Source organism: Dermochelys coriacea, chromosome 2, assembly GCF_009764565.3.
Source record: "Dermochelys coriacea isolate rDerCor1 chromosome 2, rDerCor1.pri.v4, whole genome shotgun sequence".
NCBI classification, from domain to species: Eukaryota; Metazoa; Chordata; order Testudines; family Dermochelyidae; genus Dermochelys; species Dermochelys coriacea.
Genome location: NC_050069.1, coordinates 98,342,754 through 98,350,656, shown reverse-complemented (window position 1 = coordinate 98,350,656; position 7,903 = coordinate 98,342,754). Strand labels below are relative to the sequence as shown.

The 7,903-nt window shown below is 40.4% G+C and overlaps 1 long non-coding RNA gene across 2 annotated transcripts in view; it reads right to left on the bottom strand.

The window, feature by feature from the left end:
- Positions 1–236: 236 nt before the first annotated feature.
- The window catches only part of LOC122458737, a 54,311-nt gene continuing 46,644 nt past the window's right edge, over positions 237–7,903 (bottom strand). For both annotated transcript variants that reach the window (XR_006278941.1, XR_006278940.1), the window contains exon 2: positions 237–762. This is a non-coding gene — a long non-coding RNA (uncharacterized LOC122458737). The remainder of the gene's footprint in view (positions 763–7,903) is intronic.

The following is a 7,903-nucleotide window of genomic DNA, read 5'->3' as shown; positions in this document are numbered from 1 at the left end:
AGGCCAATGGAAGAATTGTTTTGTCTGGGGTTTTTGAGGTTAGTAGGGAGTTAGTAGGGGGTCCAAAAAAAGACTTGTAATGGAAACTCTTTGCTATTGCCATGTCCCGAAGTACAGAGCCAGTGGTATAAATCTCTACTGTGGAATGTGTATATATGTAATCTGTGGTCAATGGGGATAGCTGTTTTGTGAATGGTTTATAAAAATCAGCCAGAAATCCATCAACTCCTGGTGAATTATTTGACAGCATTTCTTTTATGACAGCCTCAATTTAGTTGTACAGCTCTGGGCACCTATTACATTCTTTTGTTCCAAAGACAGGGGTTTGAAAATACCATTTCCATGAAACTATCAGTTTTGAGCACTAAATTCATTTTCAGAAGATTAAAATGATTTGGCAGAAATTTCTGAATTGATCATTCTTGACTGTCAGATACATTGTTATTTGCCTATCATCCTTCATTTCAGGGATGCTAGTATTTCCTCTTTCTGCTTGAATCTTGTTCCCTATCAGCCTCTGAGCTTTCTCCTTTATAATATGGCTGTTTTAATTAAGTGGGAATGTGGTTAGTCTGTTCAGAGATGAGATAACTATATTTGATATATGATTTGCAATATATTTGAGATTTATCAGAGATTGATGTAGGCAAGAAAAACTTTTCTTTTATTTTCCCTCCATTACTCTGAAGTTTTCATGTTAAGACAATATTTTTTTCAAGTCAGTCTTTTTTCTTGAAGCTGTGGCAATCAGGGTCCAGACACCTAGGGGATAACAGGGTATGAATCCCAAAGAATATGCAGTTGAATCATCTGGTTGAATAATATGACAGTGTGCTATAAAAACAGGCCAAGTAAGGTCTTTTATGAAAGCTTATAATGTTCTAAACTTAATGCTCATCATTAGATATGTATACAGACTGCAGTTATGCATTTATGTATTTGTGTATATAGAAAACTGTGTTCATAATTTGTGGTGCAGTCAGGCAGGGAGGGGCTGCCTCCCCAATCAGACAAGACTAGCTCCAAGCAGCAAACATTGTATAATCCAGGAAAAGACAAATGAGGGGCCATTAGAGTTAATGGGAAGAAAATGAGACCTGCTGGCTAGAATTACCCCACCCTGAATAAACTTGAGTCACAATGCCTGAAGAAAAAAAGGAAAAAAATAACCTTTTAAAAAGGAGGCTTGAAACTGAGGACTTCATTTAGAAACTGAATAACAGTCAATTGGCAGGTGCTGTCCTTGAAATACTGGATCCTCTCCATGACAGGGGGTATGCTGGGAAACAGTTCAAAGGCAATAGGTAACTTGTATTAGAAAAAGAACAAAGAGTACTTGTGCTGATACAGACTAACATGGCTACCACTCTGAAACCTGTATTAGAAAAGGAATTTTTATCTAATCTAAAAGTGTAAAGCCTGAGGTTGTGGTTTTAGGTTTATTTTATGTATAACTTGTACATGTTTACTTTCCTTGTTATTTCATCTTTGAATCTGTGATTTTTCCATTAAATAACCCTTTTTTAAAATTTTAACCTGAAGCAGATCTCTGGTATGCGAACTCTGTTGAGGGTATGTGCAAAAGCAAACTAGCATCTGAGGATCCGGTTTGATGCTTTTGGAGGCGATGAACTGGGTGGGGGAAGTCAGAGTGTATGGTAGTTAAGAATTTAGGGAGACTCAGGACTAGAACTGTGCTGTGTAGTTGAATACGCATAAGTACTGTGCAGCAGAATTCCTCCTAAGCATTCCTCATTTTATGGAACACTCCTTATTAGGGCAGGAAAACTGAAGAGTCTGCTCCCCATACATGTTCTTTCTCCACCTTGAGGTGGTTGACTTTACCTAACTACTGGAAGTACTGTCCTTCCACAAGTGAAACAAACAAAAATAAAAACAAACAAGGGTTGCAGTATCTAGGGAGAGACTGATAGAAGCATTCAGATGAGAGAAAGCTCTGAAAACCCTGGGGGAGGTTTTTATTTTGGAGCTAGTTAGTTATTTGTTGAAAAGTATACATGACATGCAGCATTCCTCAGCTGCTATGAAAACAAAAAATAATAAGATAAAGTTTCAGTAAAGAACACACATACAAACATATGACAAATAGGAATAAAAGCTGAAGGGTGTGAAAAAATATGGATCCTATTGCTGTATCACTAAAACAGTAAGCTTTTCATAATTAAGTGAAGCATTTTTATTTGTCTGGGTTTCTGGATGTTCCTGAAATAATATTTTGTTCTTATTCTTGAAAGGGAAGCCAGTCTATATAAATATCATCAGGGCCTATTTATTTTAATTATTGGTGACTATTTTCATGAGAAACATCTTTCAGACTCTCCTAAACCAGGGAGTATTATCTAGCAAATCTTTCTTGTTTCAGTCCTGAACTATACTTATTAAAGACTTTCACTGATTTAGTGGTCTTTGGATCAGAGCCCTAAGGAGCTAGCCACAATCAACAAGTCTGGAGTTCTTCTTCAGCACATAGATCCCTTTTGTGAGAAAGCCTAAAACAACCACCAATGACGCTCGGGGCAAATTTTATGATACCAAAGTTCTTTCTTTGTCTTCCACAAACAAAAAGAAAAATCTTCAGATTAGTTGCACAGAAAATGAAATCAAGAACAAGATAAATTACTATTGTATACTACTGACCTGTACCTGAACTGTCTTGACCAGATGTTGGAAATGTCTTGACCAGATGTCCTGATTTTATAGGGACAGTCCCGATTTTTGGGTCTTTTTCTTATATAGGTTTCAGAGTAGCAGCCGTGTTAGTCTGTATTCGCAAAAAAGAAAAGGAGTACTTGTGGAACCTTAGAGACTAACAAATTTATTAGAGCATAAGCTTTCATGAGCTACAGTTCATTTCATCAGATGCATTTGGTGGAAAATACAGTGGGGAGATTTATATACACAGACAGAGAACATGAAAAAATGGGTTTTATCATGTAACACTGTAAGGAGAGTGATCACTTAAGATGAGCTATTACCAGCAGGAAGGGGGAGGAGGGTAGGAGGAAAACCTTTTATGGTGATAATCAAGGTGGGCCATTTCCAGCAGTTAACAAGAACATCTGAGGAACAGTAGGGGGTGGGGTGCGGTGGGGGAGAAATAACATGGGGAAATAGTTTTACTTTGGGTAATGACCCATCCACTCCCAGTCTCTATTCAAGCCTAAGTTTAGGCTCTATTCAAGCCTAATTGTATCCAGTTTGCAAATTAATTCCAATTCAGCAATCTCTCGTTGGAGTCTGTTTTTGAAGTTTTTTTGTTGAAAGGATAGCCACTGTCAGGTCTGTAATCGAGTGACCGGAGAGATTGAAGTGTTCTCCAATTGGTTTTTGAATGTTATAATTCTTGACATCTGATTTCTGTCCATTTATTCCTTTACGTAGAGACTATCCAGTTTGACCAATGTACATGGCAGAGGGGCATTGCTGGCACATGATGGCATATATTACATTGGTAGATGCACAGGTGAACGAGCCTCTGATAGTGTGGCTGATGTGATTAGGCCCTATGATGGTGTCCCTTGAATAGATATGTGGACAGAGTTGGCAACAGGCTTTGTTGCAAGGATAGGTTCCTGGGTTAGTGGTTCTGTTGTGTGGTGTGTGGTTGCTGGTGAGTATTTGCTTCAGGTTGGGGGGGCTGTCTGTAAGCAAGGACTGGCCTGTCTCCCAAGATCTGTGAGAGCGATGGGTTGTCCTTCAGGTTAGGTTGATGATGCGTTGGAGAGGTTTTAGTTGGGGGCTGAAGGTGATGATGGGTGATGGCTAGTGGCGTTCTGTTATTTTCTTTGTTGGGCCTGTCCTGTAGTAGGTGACTTCTGGATACTCTTCTGGCTCTGTCAATCTGTATGGAGTAGAAATCTATCAACTTCATGAAAAAACACATACAGATACAGAAAGACATCGTCTTCCTCTCCAAATGCAAACAGATGGACATCATACCAAAGGACTGAAGGTAAAAAATCCATTACAATCTACATACCACACAGACTATGCTGACAGCTTGTGCCACACACTCTCAAAGAAACTGCGGAACCACCTGATCAACATCCTCTACAGCAAACAGGGAAAGATTAAGAATGAGCTCTCAAAACTAGATACTCTCATAAAGAACCAACTTTCCACACAAACTTCCTCATGGCTGGACTTTATACAAACTAGACAAGCCATCTACAACACACACTTTCTTCTCTACAAAAGAAAAAGGTCACTAAACTATCTAAACTACTACATGCCACAAGGGGCCACAACAGTAGTTCCCTTAACCCACCCAGCAATATTTTTAATCTATCCAACTATACTCTTAGCCCAGCAGAAGAATCTGTCCTATCTCGGGGCCTCTCCTTCTGCCCCTCCACCCCCACGAACATGATACAGTTCTGTGGTGACCTATAATCCTATTTTCGACGTCTCAGACTCAAGGACTATTTCCAACACACCACTGACCAACATATTAACCCACAGAGACCTTCCTACCAACACTACAAAAAGAAGGATTCTGGGTGGACTCCTCCTGAAGGTCGAAACAGCAGACTGGACTTCTACATAGAGTGCTTCCGCGGACGTGCCAGGGCTGAAATTGTGGAAAAGCAGCATCACTTGCCCCATCACCTCAGCCGTGCAGAACACGCCATCCACAGCCTCAGAAACAACTCTGACATCATAATCAAAAAGGCTGACAAAGGAGGTGCTGTCGTCATCATGAATAGGTCAGAATATGAACAAGAGGCTACTAGGCAGCTCTCCAACACCACTTTCTACAAGCCATTACCCTATGATCCACAGAGGGTTACCAAAAGAAACTACAGCATTTGCTCAAGAAACTCCCTGAAAAAGCACAAGAACAAATCCACACAGAAACACCCCTGGAACCCCGACCTGGGATATTCTATCTGCTACCCAAGATCCATAAGCCTGGAAATCCTGGACGTCCCATCATCTCAGGCATTGGCACCCTGACAGCAGGATTGTCTGGCTATGTAGACTCCCTCCTCAGGCCCTACTTTACCAGCACTCCCAGCTATCTTCGAGACACCACTGACTTCCTGAGGAAACTACAATCCATCGGTGATCTTCATAAGAACACCATCCTGGCCACTATGGATGTAGAAGCCCTCTACACCAACATTCCACACAAAGATGGACTACAAGCTGTCAGGAACCGTATCCCCTATAATGTCACGGCAAACCTGGTGGCTGAACTTTGTGACTTTGTCCTCACCCATAACTATTTCACATTTGGGGACAATGTATACCTTCAAATCAGCAGCACTGTGATGGGTACCCTCATGGCCCCACAGTATGCCAACATTTTTATGGCTGACTTAGAACAACGCTTCCTCAGCTCTCGTCCCCTAATGCCCCTACTCTTCTTGCGCTACATTGATGACATCTTCATCATCTGGACCCAGGGAAAAGAAGCCCTTGAGGAATTCCACCATGATTTCAACAATTTCCATCCCACCATCAACCTCAGCCTGGACCAGTCCACACAAGAGATCCACTTCCTGGACACTACGGTGCTAATAAGCGATGGTCACATAAACACCACCCTATATCGGAAACCTACTGACCTACATGTCTCTAGCTTTCATCCAGATCACACCACACGATCCATTGTCTACAGTCAAGCTCTACGATATAACCGCATTTGCTCCAACCCCTCAGACAGAGACAAACACCTACAAGATCTCTATCATGCATTCTTACAACTACAATACCCACCTGCTGAAGTGAAGAAACAGATTGACAAAGCCAGAAGAGTACCCAGAAGTCACCAACTACAGGAAAGGCCCAACAAAGAAAATAACAGAACGCCACTAGCCACCACCTTCAGCCCCCAACTAAAATGTCTCCAGTGCATCATCAAGGATCTACAACCTATCCTGAAAGACGACTCATCACTCTCACAGATCTTGGGAGACAGACCAGTCCTTGCTTACAGACAGCCCCCCAATCTGAAGCAAATACTCACCAGCAACCACACACCACACACCAGAACCACTAACCCAGTAATCTATCCTTGCAACAAAGCCTGTTGCCAACTGTGTCCACATATCTATTCAGGGGACACCATTATAGGGCCTAATCACATCAGCCACACTATCAGAGGCTCGTTCACCTGCGCATCTACCAATGTAATATATGCCATCATGTGCCAGCAATGCCCCTCTGCCATGTACATTGGTCAAACTGGACAGTCTCTATGTAAAAAAATAAATGGACAGAAATCAGACGTCAAGAATTATAACATTCAAAAACCAATTGGAGAACACTTCAATCTCTCCGGTCACTTGATTACAGACCTGACAGTGGCTATCCTTCAACAAAAAGACTTCAAGAACAGACTCCAACGAGAGATTGCTGAATTGGAATTAATTTGCAAACTGGATACAATTAACTTAGGCTTGAATAGCGACTGGGAGTCGATGGGTCATTACCCAAAGTAAAACTATTTCCCCATGTTATTTCTCCTCCACCCGCTACTGTTCCTCAGACGTTCTTGTTAACTGCTGGAAATGGCCCACTTTGATTATCACCATAAAAGGTTTTCCTCCTTCTCCCCTCCTGCTGGTAGTAGCACATCTTAAGTGATCACTCTCCTTACAGTGTGTGATAAAACCCATTGTTTCATGTTCTCTGTGTGTGTATATAAATCACTCCACTGTATTTTCCACCAAATGCATCTGATGAAGTGAGCTGTAGCTTATGCTCAAAATAAATTTGTTAGTCTCTAAGGTTCCACAAGTATTCCTTTTCTTTTTTCTTATATAGGCTCCTATTACCCTCCATCCTCTGTCGTGATTTTTCACATTTGCTGTCTGGTCACCCTACTTGCATATGACATTGTCATTCACACCTATGTAAAGGTGTAAGACACTATCAAATCCAAATTCCACACACATGCACGTGATAGCATTTTGCACCAACTTTGTATTCATTTTGCACAGGTTGAAATGACTACACAACTAAGAAGGCAGAGGAGACTCAGACCCACTATATTAACTACAACAACACATATTAGCATGTGACCCTATATACAGTTTGTTTTTCATAAAGTTTTGGCAGGTGTTCTTTATTTATTGCTTTTTAGCTCATCTTGCTTTTTATATTTGCTTTTATCTAATTTATTTTATCTTGCATACTTTATTTTTCTGAGCAATTTGTTGCTGTTGATGATGAATGTAAAGCAATTTATGCATTTAAATGCGACATATGAGTCATCATATCATCCATACTCATGGCTCATTAGTACTCAGACATACAACAGCAGGTGAAAATGAGTGTCTCAGTCCCACAAAAGTTACAAAGCCCTGCAGTACCCCATTATATCTCTATCTATTATGTCAGTGCAGCTGGAGGTCTATTCTGCTCTCATCAGGGTGTACACATGCATTCCATTTTTGAGTGGAACTGATGAACAAGATGTGAGATGATTATCCTGTTTAGTTCCCATAAAATGTGCAGTCACTCATCTATGTCTGATGAAGAAGGGGCTAGAGAAGGTTTAGTTACCCCTTTAGGTTATGGGAACTTTTCCCTATGCATGATAATAAGTAGCACCTATCCTACTAAGCTATTTTTATCAGACTAAAACAGGGTCTCATGTAAATCAATAAATAGACTTTTGCATATTCTATCTCAGCTCTTATATATACTTTTAAAAAACAAACAATAAACAGAAAATCCTTTAATTTATCAAGGCCTCGAAAAGCATAGGCATCTACAACTAGAGCTGGGCAAAATTTTGGCCAAAAATTCAGGTTTGGTGACACTCAAACATTTTGTGGATTTGTGTTCGTTTCACTGAATTGTTCATGTAAACCAAACAAAAGCAAAAACAGGAAAAAAAAAATCCAAAAAGGTAAAAAAGAAAATTTGGACA